Here is a 13,087-nt window from a genome sequence, read left to right as displayed (position 1 = left end):
GCCCTCACTCTCTCTGCTCTGCCCTCCCCCTCTCTGCTCTGCCCTCTCTCTCTCCCTGCTCTGCCCTCACTCTCCCTGCTCTGCCCTCACTCTCCCTGCTCTGCCCTCCCCCTCTCTACTCTACCCTCCCCCTCTCTGCTCTGCCCTCTCTCTCTCCCTGCTCTGCCCTCTCTCTCCCTGCTCTGCCCTCTCTCTCCCTGCACTGCCCTCACTCTCCCTGCTCTGCCCTCACTCTCCCTGCTCTGCCCTCACTCTCCCTGTTCTGCCCTCACTCTCTCTGCTCTGCCCTCTCTCTCTCTCTGCTCTGCCCTCTCTCTCTGCCCTCACTCTCTCTCCCTGCTCTGCCCTCTCTCTCCCTGCTCTGCCCTCTCTCTCTCTGCTCTGCCCTCACTCTCTCTGCTCTGCCCTCCCCCTCTCTGCTCTGCCCTCTCTCTCTCTCTTTATGGGCGCTCTGCCCTCTCTATCTCGGCACTCTGCACTCACTCTCTCTATCTCTGGGCGCTCTACACTCTCTCTCTCCCTTTCTCTCTCTGGGCGCTCTACACTCTCTCTCTCCCTTTCTCTCTCTGGGCGCGCTACACTCTCTCTCTCCCTTTCTCTCTCTGGGCGCCCTACACTCTCTCTCTCCCTTTCTCTCTCTGGGCGCTCGACACTCTCTCTCTCCCTTTCTCTCTCTGGGCGCTCTACACTCTCTCTCTTCCTTTCTCTCTCTGGGTGCTGTACACTCTCTCCCTTTCTCTCTCTGTGCACCCTACACTCTCTCTCTCCCTTTCTCTGGGTGCTCTACACTCTCTCTCTCTCCCTTTCTCTCTCTGGGCGCCCTACACTCTCTCTCTCCCTTTCTCTCTCTGGGTGCTCTACCTTCACTCTCTCTGCTCTGGCCTCACTCTCTCTCTGCTCTGCCCTCCCCCTCTCTGCTCTGCCCTCTCTCTCTCTCCCTGCTCTGCCCTCTCTCTCCCTGCTCTGCCCTCACTCTCTCTGCTCTGCCCTCACTCTCTGCCCTCACTCCCTCTCCCTGCTCTGCCCTCTCTCTCCCTGCTCTGCCCTCTCTCTCCCTGCTCTGCCCTCTCTCTCTCTGCTCTGCCCTCACTCTCTCTGCTCTGCCCTCCCCCTCTCTGCTCTGCCCTCTCTCTCTCTCTTTATGGGCGCTCTGCCCTCTCTATCTCGGCACTCTGCACTCACTCTCTCTATCTCTGGGCGCTCTACACTCTCTCTCTCCCTTTCTCTCTCTGGGCGCTCTACACTCTCTCTCTCCCTTTCTCTCTCTGGGCGCTCTACACTCTCTCTCTCCCTTTCTCTCTCTGGGCGCCCTACACTCTCTCTCTCCCTTTCTCTCTCTGGGCGCTCTACACTCTCTCTCTCCCTTTCTCTCTCTGGGCGCTCTACACTCTTTCTCTTCCTTTCTCTCTCTGGGTGCTCTACACTCTCTCCCTTTCTCTCTCTGTGCACCCTACACTCTCTCTCTCCCTTTCTCTGGGTGCTCTACACTCTCTCTCTCCCTTTCTGTCTCTGGGCGCCCTACACTCTCTCTCTCCCTTTCTCTCTCTGGGTGCTCTGCCTTCACTCTCTCTGCTCTGGCCTCACTCTCTCTCTGCTCTGCCCTCCCCCTCTCTGCTCTGCCCTCTCTCTCTCTCCCTGCTCTGCCCTCTCTCTCCCTGCTCTGCCCTCACTCTCGCTGCTCTGCCCTCACTCTCTCTCTCTGCTCTGCCCTCACTCCCTCTCCCTGCTCTGCCCCCTCTCTCCCTGCTCTGCCCTCTCTCTCCCTGCTCTGCCCTCTCTCTCTCTGCTCTGCCCTCACTCTCTCTGCTCTGCCCTCCCCCTCTCTGCTCTGCCCTCTCTCTCTCCCTGCTCTGCCCTCACTCTCCCTGATCTGCCCTCACTCTCCCTGCTCTGCCCTCCCCCTCTCTACTCTACCCTCCCCCTCTCTGCTCTGCCCTCTCTCTCTGCCCTCACTCTCTCTCCCTGCTCTGCCCTCTCTCTCCCTGCTCTGCCCTCTCTCTCTCTGCTCTGCCCTCACTCTCTCTGCTCTGCCCTCCCCCTCTCTGCTCTGCCCTCTCTCTCTCTCTTTATGGGCGCTCTGCCCTCTCTATCTCGGCACTCTGCACTCACTCTCTCTATCTCTGGGCGCTCTACACTCTCTCTCTCCCTTTCTCTCTCTGGGCGCTCTACACTCTCTCTCTCCCTTTCTCTCTCTGGGCGCGCTACACTCTCTCTCTCCCTTTCTCTCTCTGGGCGCCCTACACTCTCTCTCTCCCTTTCTCTCTCTGGGCGCTCGACACTCTCTCTCTCCCTTTCTCTCTCTGGGCGCTCTACACTCTCTCTCTTCCTTTCTCTCTCTGGGTGCTGTACACTCTCTCCCTTTCTCTCTCTGTGCACCCTACACTCTCTCTCTCCCTTTCTCTGGGTGCTCTACACTCTCTCTCTCTCCCTTTCTCTCTCTGGGCGCCCTACACTCTCTCTCTCCCTTTCTCTCTCTGGGTGCTCTACCTTCACTCTCTCTGCTCTGGCCTCACTCTCTCTCTGCTCTGCCCTCCCCCTCTCTGCTCTGCCCTCTCTCTCTCTCCCTGCTCTGCCCTCTCTCTCCCTGCTCTGCCCTCACTCTCTCTGCTCTGCCCTCACTCTCTGCCCTCACTCCCTCTCCCTGCTCTGCCCTCTCTCTCCCTGCTCTGCCCTCTCTCTCCCTGCTCTGCCCTCTCTCTCTCTGCTCTGCCCTCACTCTCTCTGCTCTGCCCTCCCCCTCTCTGCTCTGCCCTCTCTCTCTCTCTTTATGGGCGCTCTGCCCTCTCTATCTCGGCACTCTGCACTCACTCTCTCTATCTCTGGGCGCTCTACACTCTCTCTCTCCCTTTCTCTCTCTGGGCGCTCTACACTCTCTCTCTCCCTTTCTCTCTCTGGGCGCTCTACACTCTCTCTCTCCCTTTCTCTCTCTGGGCGCCCTACACTCTCTCTCTCCCTTTCTCTCTCTGGGCGCTCTACACTCTCTCTCTCCCTTTCTCTCTCTGGGCGCTCTACACTCTTTCTCTTCCTTTCTCTCTCTGGGTGCTCTACACTCTCTCCCTTTCTCTCTCTGTGCACCCTACACTCTCTCTCTCCCTTTCTCTGGGTGCTCTACACTCTCTCTCTCCCTTTCTGTCTCTGGGCGCCCTACACTCTCTCTCTCCCTTTCTCTCTCTGGGTGCTCTGCCTTCACTCTCTCTGCTCTGGCCTCACTCTCTCTCTGCTCTGCCCTCCCCCTCTCTGCTCTGCCCTCTCTCTCTCTCCCTGCTCTGCCCTCTCTCTCCCTGCTCTGCCCTCACTCTCGCTGCTCTGCCCTCACTCTCTCTCTCTGCTCTGCCCTCACTCCCTCTCCCTGCTCTGCCCCCTCTCTCCCTGCTCTGCCCTCTCTCTCCCTGCTCTGCCCTCTCTCTCTCTGCTCTGCCCTCACTCTCTCTGCTCTGCCCTCCCCCTCTCTGCTCTGCCCTCTCTCTCTCCCTGCTCTGCCCTCACTCTCCCTGATCTGCCCTCACTCTCCCTGCTCTGCCCTCCCCCTCTCTACTCTACCCTCCCCCTCTCTGCTCTGCCCTCTCTCTCTCCCTGCTCTGCCCTCTCTCTCCCTGCTCTGCCCTCTCTCTCTCTCTGCTCTGCCCTCTCTCTCTGCCCTCACTCTCTCTCCCTGCTCTGCCCTCACTCTCTCTGCTCTGCCCACTCTCTCTCTGTTCTCTCTCCTCACTCTCTCTCTCTCTCTCCTCACTCTCGCTCTGCCCTCACTCTCTCTCTGGGCGCTCTGTTCCTCACTCTCTCTCTCTGTGCTCTCTCCTCACTCTCTCTCTCTCTCCTCTCTCTCTGAGTGCTCTGTCCTCACTCTCTCTCTATGTGCTCTGTCCTCACTTTCTCTCTCTCAATGCTCTGCCCCCACTCTCTCTCTCTCTGCTCTGCCCTCACTCACTCTCTCTATCTGCTCTGCCCTCACTCTCTCTCTCTCTGCTCTGCCCTCACTCACTCTCTCTCTCTGCTCTGACCTCTCTCTGCTCTGCCCTCACTCACTCTCTCTCTGCTCTGCCCTCACTCTCTCTCTCTCTCTCTGCCCTCACTCTCTCTCTCCCTCTCTGCTGTGCCCTCTGTCTCACTCTGCTCTGCCCTCACTCTCTCTCTCTCTCTCTCTGGGCGCCCTACACTCTCTCTCTCCCTTTCTCTCTCTGGGCGCTCTACACTCTCTCCCTTTCTGTCTCTGGGCGCCCTACACTCTCTCTCTCCCTTTCTCTGGGTGCTCTACACTCTCTCTCTCCCTTTCTCTCTCTGGGCGCCCTACACTCTCTCTCTCCCTTTCTCTGGGTGCTCTACACTCTCTCTCTCTCCCTTTCTCTCTCTGGGCGCCCTACACTCTCTCTCTCCCTTTCTCTCTCTGGGTGCTCTGCCTTCACTCTCTCTGCTCTGGCCTCACTCTCTCTCTGCTCTGCCCTCCCACTCTCTGCTCTGCCCTCTCTCTCTCTCCCTGCTCTGCCCTCTCTCTCCCTGCTCTGCCCTCACTCTCTCTGCTCTGCCCTCACTCTCTCTCTCTGCTCTGCCCTCTCTCTCTGCCCTCACTCCCTCTCCCTGCTCTGCCCTCTCTCTCCCTGCTCTGCCCTCTCTCTCTCTGCTCTGCCCTCACTCTCTCTGCTCTGCCCTCCCCCTCTCTGCTCTGCCCTCTCTCTCTCTGTTTATGGGCGCTCTGCCCTCTCTATCTCGGCACTCTGCACTCACTCTCTATATCTCTGGGCGCTCTACACTCTCTCTCTCCCTTTCTCTCTCTGGGCGCTCTACACTCTCTCTCTCCCTTTCTCTCTCTGGGCGCTCTACACTCTCTCTCTCCCTTTCTCTCTCTGGGCGCCCTACACTCTCTCTCTCCCTTTCTCTCTCTGGGCGCTCTACACTCTCTCTCTCCCTTTCTCTCTCTGGGCGCTCTACACTCTCTCTCTTCCTTTCTCTCTCTGGGTGCTCTACACTCTCTCCCTTTCTCTCTCTGTGCACCCTACACTCTCTCTCTCCCTTTCTCTGGGTGCTCTACACTCTCTCTCTCTCCCTTTCTCTCTCTGGGCGCCCTACACTCTCTCTCTCCCTTTCTCTCTCTGGGTGCTCTACCTTCACTCTATCTGCTCTGGCCTCACTCTCTCTCTGCTCTGCCCTCCCCCTCTCTGCTCTGCCCTCTCTCTCTCTCCCTGCTCTGCCCTCTCTCTCCCTGCTCTGCCCTCACTCTCTCTGCTCTGCCCTCACTCTCTCTCTCTGCTCTGCCCTCTCTCTCTGCCCTCACTCCCTCTCCCTGCTCTGCCCTCTCTCTCCCTGCTCTGCCCTCTCTCTCCCTGCTCTGCCCTCACTCTCCCTGCTCTGCCCTCACTCTCTCTGCTCTGCCCTCCCCCTCTCTGCTCTGCCCTCTCTCTCTCTCTTTATGGGCGCTCTGCCCTCTCTATCTCGGCACTCTGCACTCACTCTCTCTATCTCTGGGCGCTCTACACTCTCTCTCTCCCTTTCTCTCTCTGGGCGCTCTACACTCTCTCTCTCCCTTTCTCTCTCTGGGCGCTCTACACTCTCTCTCTCCCTTTCTCTCTCTGGGCGCCCTACACTCTCTCTCTCCCTTTCTCTCTCTGGGCGCTCTACACTCTCTCTCTCCCTTTCTCTCTCTGGGCGCTCTACACTCTCTCTCTTCCTTTCTCTCTCTGGGTGCTCTACACTCTCTCCCTTTCTCTCTCTGTGCACACTACACTCTCTCTCTCCCTTTCTCTGGGTGCTCTACACTCTCTCTCTCCCTTTCTCTCTCTGGGCGCCCTACACTCTCTCTCTCCCTTTCTCTCTCTGGGTGCTCTGCCTTCACTCTCTCTGCTCTGGCCTCACTCTCTCTCTGCTCTGCCCTCCCCCTCTCTGCTCTGCCCTCTCTCTCTCTCCCTGCTCTGCCCTCTCTCTCCCTGCTCTGCCCTCACTCTCGCTGCTCTGCCCTCACTCTCTCTCTCTGCTCTGCCCTCTCTCTCTGCCCTCACTCCCTCTCCCTGCTCTGCCCTCTCTCTCCCTGCTCTGCCCTCTCTCTCCCTGCTCTGCCCTCTCTCTCTCTGCTCTGCCCTCACTCTCTCTGCTCTGCCCTCCCCCTCTCTGCTCTGCCCTCTCTCTCTCCCTGCTCTGCCCTCTCTCTCCCTGCTCTGCCCTCTCTCTCCCTGCACTGCCCTCACTCTCCCTGCTCTGCCCTCACTCTCCCTGCTCTGCCCTCACTCTCCCTGTTCTGCCCTCACTCTCTCTGCTCTGCCCTCTCTCTCTCTCTGCTCTGCCCTCTCTCTCTGCCCTCACTCTCTCACCCTGCTCTGCCCTCACTCTCTCTGCTCTGCCCACTCTCTCTCTGTGCTCTCTCCTCACTCTCTCTCTCTCTCTCCTCACTCTCGCTCTGCCCTCACTCTCTCTCTGGGCGCTCTGTTCCTCACTCTCTCTCTCTCTGCTCTCTCCTCACTCTCTCTCTCTCTCCTCTCTCTCTGAGTGCTCTGTCCTCACTCTCTCTCTATGTGCTCTGTCCTCACTTTCTCTCTCTCAATGCTCTGCCCCCACTCTCTCTCTCTCTGCTCTGCCCTCACTCACTCTCTCTATCTGCTCTGCCCTCACTCTCTCTCTCTCTGCTCTGCCCTCACTCACTCTCTCTCTCTGCTCTGACCTCTCTCTGCTCTGCCCTCACTCACTCTCTCTCTGCTCTGCCCTCACTCTCTCTCTCTCTCTCTCTCTGCCCTCACTCTCTCTCTCCCTCTCTGCTGTGCCCTCTGTCTCACTCTGCTCTGCCCTCACTCTCTCCCTTTCTGTCTCTGGGCGCCCTACACTCTCTCTCTCCCTTTCTCTCTCTGGGCACTCTACACTCTCTCTCTCCCTTTCTCTCTCTGGGCGCTCTACACTCTCTCTCTTCCTTTCTCTCTCTGGGCGCTCTACACTCTCTCCCTTTCTCTCTCTGGGCGCCCTACACTCTCTCTCTTCCTTTCTCTGGGTGCTCTACACTCTCTCTCCCTTTCACTCTCTGGGCGCCCTGCACTCTCTCTCTCCCTTTCTCTGGGTGCTCTACACTCTCTCTCTCCCTTTCTCTCTCTGGGCGCCCTACACTCTCTCTCTCCCTTTCTCTCTCTGGGTGCTCTGCCTTCACTCTCTCTGCTCTGGCCTCACTCTCTCCCTGCTCTGCCCTCACTCTCTCTCCCTGCTCTGCCCTCACTCTCTCTGCTCTGCCCACTCTCTCTCTCTGTGCTCTCTCCTCACTCTCTCTCTCTCTCTCTCCTCACTCTCTCTCTCTCTTTCGGCACTCTGCCCTCACCCTGGGCTGCATTTTTTGTTCCTCTGGAAGGTGAGTTCAGGCGTGGGCGAGGGCGGAGAATCCATGTGGAGAAATCCGCCACGGAACCCCTGCAATACTCCTTCCTGATGGCGGCACTTCCATGCCGACATTGGGGTTTGTTCATTTCCATATGATTCCGAATATTTAGCATACATTTGAATCTCATTCATTGCGATCTGAGCAGGCAAACTTGGATTGCCTTCAGTGTCACGTCTTTAAAAAAAAGCTGGTGCCACTGAGGCGAGTCCTTGGTGCCTGGAGGGTAAGTAACTTTCCCGATGTTATGTGGGGGAAATGGATGGGGAGGGGGGAAACTGTCCAGGTGGTTTGTCTCTGAAATGTGGGGGAGCCCAGGGGGGGGGCTGCATGCAGAGAATAAAAACATTTTGAAAGAGCGCCGATGTGAAGCCTCAGGGAGATATTGATGAGAGCAAATGCAGAGCTGGCAATCATTTAAAGATGGCCAGAGCAAAGTTCCAGCAATAAGTGATGTGAAGGACATCGCCAAAGGTCCGTCACCCCCCCCTGGCCAGGAAATCCCAGTGGGACAGACACTGACCGCAACCAGTTAGTGCACCTGTAAATAAAAACATTCAGCTCTGTCCTCACTCTGTGTGTGTGTGCTCTGTCCTCACTCTGTGTGTGTGTGTGTGCTCTGTCCTCACTCTGTGTGTGTGTGCTCTGTCCTCACTCTGTGTGTGTGTGTGTGCTCTGTCCTCACTCTGTGTGTGTGTGCTCTGTCCTCACTCTGTGTGTGTGTGTGTGCTCTGTCCTCACTCTGTGTGTGTGCGCTCTGTCCTCACTCTGTGTGTGTGTGTGTGCTCTGTCCTCACTCTGTGTGTGTGCGCTCTGTCCTCACTCTGTGTGTGTGTGCTCTGTCCTCACTGTGTGTGTGTGTGTGCTCTGTCCTCACTCTGTGTGTGTGCGCTCTGTCCTCACTCTGTGTGTGTGCGCTCTGTCCTCACTCTGTGTGTGTGTGTGTGCTCTGTCCTCACTCTGTGTGTGTGAGTGCTCTGTCCTCACTCTGTGTGTGTGTGCTCTGTCCTCACTCTGTGTGTGTGTGTGTGCTCTGTCCTCACTCTGTGTGTGTGAGTGCTCTGTCCTCACTCTGTGTGTGTGTGCTCTGTCCTCACTCTGTGTGTGTGTGTGTGCTCTGTCCTCACTCTGTGTGTGTGAGTGCTCTGTCCTCACTCTGTGTGTGTGTGCTCTGTCCTCACTCTGTGTGTGTGTGTGTGCTCTGTCCTCACTCTGTGTGTGTGTGTGTGCTCTGTCCTCACTCTGTGTGTGTGTGCTCTGTCCTCACTGTGTGTGTGTGTGTGCTCTGTCCTCACTCTGTGTGTGTGTGTGCTCTGTCCTCACTCTGTGTGTGTGCGCTCTGTCCTCACTCTGTGTGTGTGTGCTCTGTCCTCACTGTGTGTGTGTGTGTGCTCTGTCCTCACTCTGTGTGTGTGCGCTCTGTCCTCACTCTGTGTGTGTGCGCTCTGTCCTCACTCTGTGTGTGTGTGTGTGCTCTGTCCTCACTCTGTGTGTGTGAGTGCTCTGTCCTCACTCTGTGTGTGTGTGCTCTGTCCTCACTCTGTGTGTGTGTGTGTGCTCTGTCCTCACTCTGTGTGTGTGAGTGCTCTGTCCTCACTCTGTGTGTGTGTGCTCTGTCCTCACTCTGTGTGTGTGTGTGTGCTCTGTCCTCACTCTGTGTGTGTGAGTGCTCTGTCCTCACTCTGTGTGTGTGTGCTCTGTCCTCACTCTGTGTGTGTCTGTGTGCTCTGTCCTCACTCTGTGTGTGTGAGTGCTCTGTCCTCACTCTGTGTGTGTGTGCTCTGTCCTCACTCTGTGTGTGTGTGTGTGCTCTGTCCTCACTCTGTGTGTGTGTGCTCTGTCCTCACTCTGTGTGTGTGCGCTCTGTCCTCACTCTGTGTGTGTGTGTGTGTTTGTGCTCTGTCCTCACTGTGTGTGTGTGTGTGTGTGCTCTGTCCTCACTGTGTGTGTGTGTGTTTGTGCTCTGTCCTCACTCTGTGTGTGTGTGTGTGTGTGTTTGTGCTCTGTCCTCACTCTGTGTGTGTGTGTGTGTGTTTGTGCTCTGTCCTCACTCTGTGTGTGTGTGTGTGTGTGTGTGTGTGTGTGTGTGTGCTCTGTCCTCACTCTGTGTGTGTGTGTGTGTGTTTGTGCTCTGTCCTCACTCTGTGTGTGTGTGTGTGTGTGTGTGTTTGTGCTCTGTCCTCACTCTGTGTGTGTGTGTGTGTGTGTGTGTTTGTGCTCTGTCCTCACTGTGTGTGTGTGTGTGTTTGTGCTCTTTCCTCACTCAGTGTGTGTGTGTGCTCTGTCCTCACTCTGTGTGTGTGTGTGTGTGTTTGTGCTCTGTCCTCACTCTGTGTGTGTGTGTGCTCTGTCCTCACTCTGTGTGTGTGTGTGTGTTTGTGCTCTGTCCTCACTCTGTGTGTGTGTGTGCTCTGTCCTCACTCTGTGTGTGTGTGTGTGTTTGTGCTCTTTCCTCACTCTGTGTGTGTGTGTGCTCTGTCCTCACTCTGTGTGTGTGTGTGTGTTTGTGCTCTGTCCTCACTCTGTGTGTGTGTGTGTGTTTGTGCTCTGTCCTCACTGTGTGTGTGTGTGTGTGTGCTCTGTCCTCACTCTGTGTGTGTGTGTGTGTGTTTGTGCTCTGTCCTCACTCTGTGTGTGTGTGTGTGTGTGTGTGTGTGTGTGTGTTTGTGCTCTGTCCTCACTGTGTGTGTGTGTGTGCTCTGTCCTCACTCTGTGTGTGTGTGTGTGTGTGTGTGTTTGTGCTCTGTCCTCACTCTGTGTGTGTGTGTGTGTTTGTGCTCTGTCCTCACTGTGTGTGTGTGTGTGTGTGTTTGTGCTCTGTCCTCACTGTGTGTGTGTGTGTGTGTGTGTTTGTGCTCTGTCCTCACTGTGTGTGTGTGTGTGTTTGTGCTCTGTCCTCACTGTGTGTGTGTGTGTGTGTGTGTGTGTGTTTGTGCTCTGTCCTCACTCTGTGTGTATGTGTGTTTGTGCTCTGTCCTCACTCTGTGTGTGTGTGTGTGTGTGTGTGTGTGTGTGTGTTTGTGCTCTGCCCTCACTGTTGACTATTGACTACAAAGTCAATAAAAAGGAATGCAATCGGATGGACCACCCGACATCGACCTGGGCACCGGAAATGACAAAGGTAAACCCAGCCCTATCTACCCTGCAAAGACCTTCTGACTAACATCTGGGGGCTTGTGCCAAAGTTGGGAGAGCTGTCCCACAGACTAGTCAAGCAACAGCCTGACATAGTCATACTCACAGAATCATACCTTCCAGACAATGTCCCAGACACTGCCATCACCATCCCCGGGTATGTCCTGTCCCATCGGCAGGACAGACCCAGCAGAGGTGGTGACACAGTGGTATACAGTAGGGAGGGAGTTGCCCTGGGAGTCCCAACATCGACTCCGGACCCCATGAAGTCTCATGGCATCAGGTCAAATATGGGCAAGGAAACCTCCTACTGATTACCACCAACCGCTCTCCCTCAGCTGATGAGTCAGTACTCCACCATGTTGAACAGTACTTGGAGGAAGCACTGAGGGTGGGGGCACAAGAGTGGTTCGGTAGCACCACTACTGACCAAGCTGGCCGAGTCCTAAAGGACATAGCTGCTAGACTGTGTCTGCGACAGGTGGTGGGGGAAGCAACAAGAGGGAAAAACATACTTGACCTTGTCCTCACCAATCTGCCTGCCGCAGATGCTTCTGTCCATGACTGTATTGGTAGGAGTGACCACCGCACAGTTCTTGTAGAGACGAAGTCCCGCCTTCACATTGAGGATACCCTCCTTCGTGTTGTGTGGCACTATCACCGTGCTAAATGGGATAGATTTCAAACAGATCTAGCAATGCAAAACTGGGCATCCATGAGGCGCTGTGGGCCATCAGCAGCAGCAGAATTGCACTCAACCACAATCTGTAACCTCATGGCCTGGCATATCCCCCACTCTACCATTACCATCAAGGCAGGAGACCAACCCTGGTTCAATGAAGAGTGCAGGAGGGCATGCCAGGAGCAGCAGCAGGCATACCTCAAAATGAGGTGTCAACCTGGTGAAGCTACAGCACAGGACTATCTGCGTTCCAAACTGTGTAAGCAGCATGTGATAGACAGAGCTAATCGATCCCATAACCAACGGATCAGATCTAAGCTCTGCAGTCCTGCCACGTCCAGCCGTGAATGGTGGTGGGCAATTAAACAACGAACTGGCAGAATTGGCTCCACAAATATCCCCATCCTCAATGATGGGGGAGCCCAGCACATCAGTGCGAAAGATAAGGCTGAAGCATTTGTAACAATCTTCAGCCAGAAGTGCCGAGTTGATGATCCATCTCGGCCTCCTCCTGAAGTCCCCAGCATCACAGATGCGAGACTTCAGCCAATTCAATTCACTCCATGTGATATCAAGAAACGACTGAAGGCACAGGATACTGCAAAGGCTATGGGCCCTGACAATATTCTGGCAATAGTACTGAAGACCTGTGCTCCAGAACTTGCCGCACCCCTAGCCAAGCTGTTCCAGTACAGCTACAACACTGGCATCTACCCCGCAATGTGAAAATTGCCCAGGTATGTCCTGTACACAAACAGCAGGACAAGTCCAACCCGGCCATTTACCACCCCATCAGCCTACTCTCAGTCATCAGTAAAGTGACGGAAGGTGTCATCAACAGTGCCATCAAGCGGCACTTGCTTAGCAACAACCTGCTCAGTGATGCTCAGTTTGCATTCCGCCAGGGCCACTCAGCTCCTGACCTCATTACAGCCTTGGTTCAAACGTGGACAAAGAACTGAACTCCAGAGGTGAGGTGAGAGTGACTGCCCTTGACATCAAGGCAGCATTTGACTGAGTATGGCATCAAGGAGCCCTAGAAAAACTGAGGTCAATGGGAATCGGGGGAAAACCCTCTGCTGGCTGGAGTCATACCTAGCGCAAAGGAAGATGGTTGTGGTTGTTGGAGGTCAATCATCTGAGCTCCAGGACATTACTGCAGGAGTTCCTCAGGGTAGTGTCCTCGGCCCAACCATCTTCAGCTGCTTCATCAATGACCTTCCTTCAATCATAAAGTCAGTTGTGGGGATGTTCGCTGATGATTGCACAATGTTCAGCACCATTCGTGACTCCTCAGATACTGAAGTAGTCCGTGTAGAAATGCAGCAAGACTTGGACAATATCCAGGCTTGGGCTGATAAGTGGCAAGTAACGTTTGCGCCACACAAGTACCAGGCAATGACCATCTCCAACAAGAGAGAATCTAACCATCTTCCCTTGACATTCAATGGCATTACCATCGCTGAATCCCCCAAAATCATACATCATAGGGGCTACCATTGACCAGAAACTGAACTGGAGTAGCCATATAAATACCGTGGCTACAAGAGCAGGTCAGAGGCTAGGAATCCTGCGGCGAGTAACTCACCTCCTGACTCCCCAAACCCTGTCCACCATCTACAAGGCACAAGTCAGGAGTGTGATGGAATACTCTCCACTTGCCTGGATGGGTGCAGCTCCAACAACACTCAAGAAGTTAGACACCATCCAGGACAAAGCAGCCCACTTGATTGGCACCCCATCCTCAAACATTCACTCCCTCCACCACCGACGCACAGTGGCAGCAGTGTGTACCATCTACAAGATGCACTGCAGCAATGCACCAAGGCTCCTTAGACAGCACCTTCCAAACACGTGACCTCTACCACCTAGAAGGACAAGGGCAGCAAATACATGGGAACACCACCACCTTCAAGTTCCCCTCCAAGTCA

At 55.5% G+C, this 13,087-nt stretch overlaps 1 protein-coding gene across 6 annotated transcripts in view; it reads left to right on the top strand.

The window, feature by feature from the left end:
* Positions 1-13,087, top strand: part of LOC137347802 (torsin-4A-A-like) — a 99,190-nt gene that overhangs the window by 71,024 nt on the left and 15,079 nt on the right. The window contains exon 1 of one of the 6 annotated variants that reach the window (XM_068012793.1): positions 7,482-7,565. The exons of the other annotated variants lie outside the window; for them this stretch is intronic. The gene's annotated coding sequence lies outside the window, so the exon portion shown is untranslated. Of the gene's footprint in view, positions 1-7,481; positions 7,566-13,087 lie in introns of those variants that run through there. 6 annotated transcript variants of the gene reach the window in all.

Source organism: Heterodontus francisci, chromosome 32 (genome assembly GCF_036365525.1).
Source record: "Heterodontus francisci isolate sHetFra1 chromosome 32, sHetFra1.hap1, whole genome shotgun sequence".
NCBI lineage: Eukaryota > Metazoa > Chordata > Chondrichthyes > Heterodontiformes > Heterodontidae > Heterodontus > Heterodontus francisci.
The sequence above is the reverse complement of the archived record's forward strand: the minus strand, read 5'-3'. Positions and strand labels throughout refer to the sequence as shown.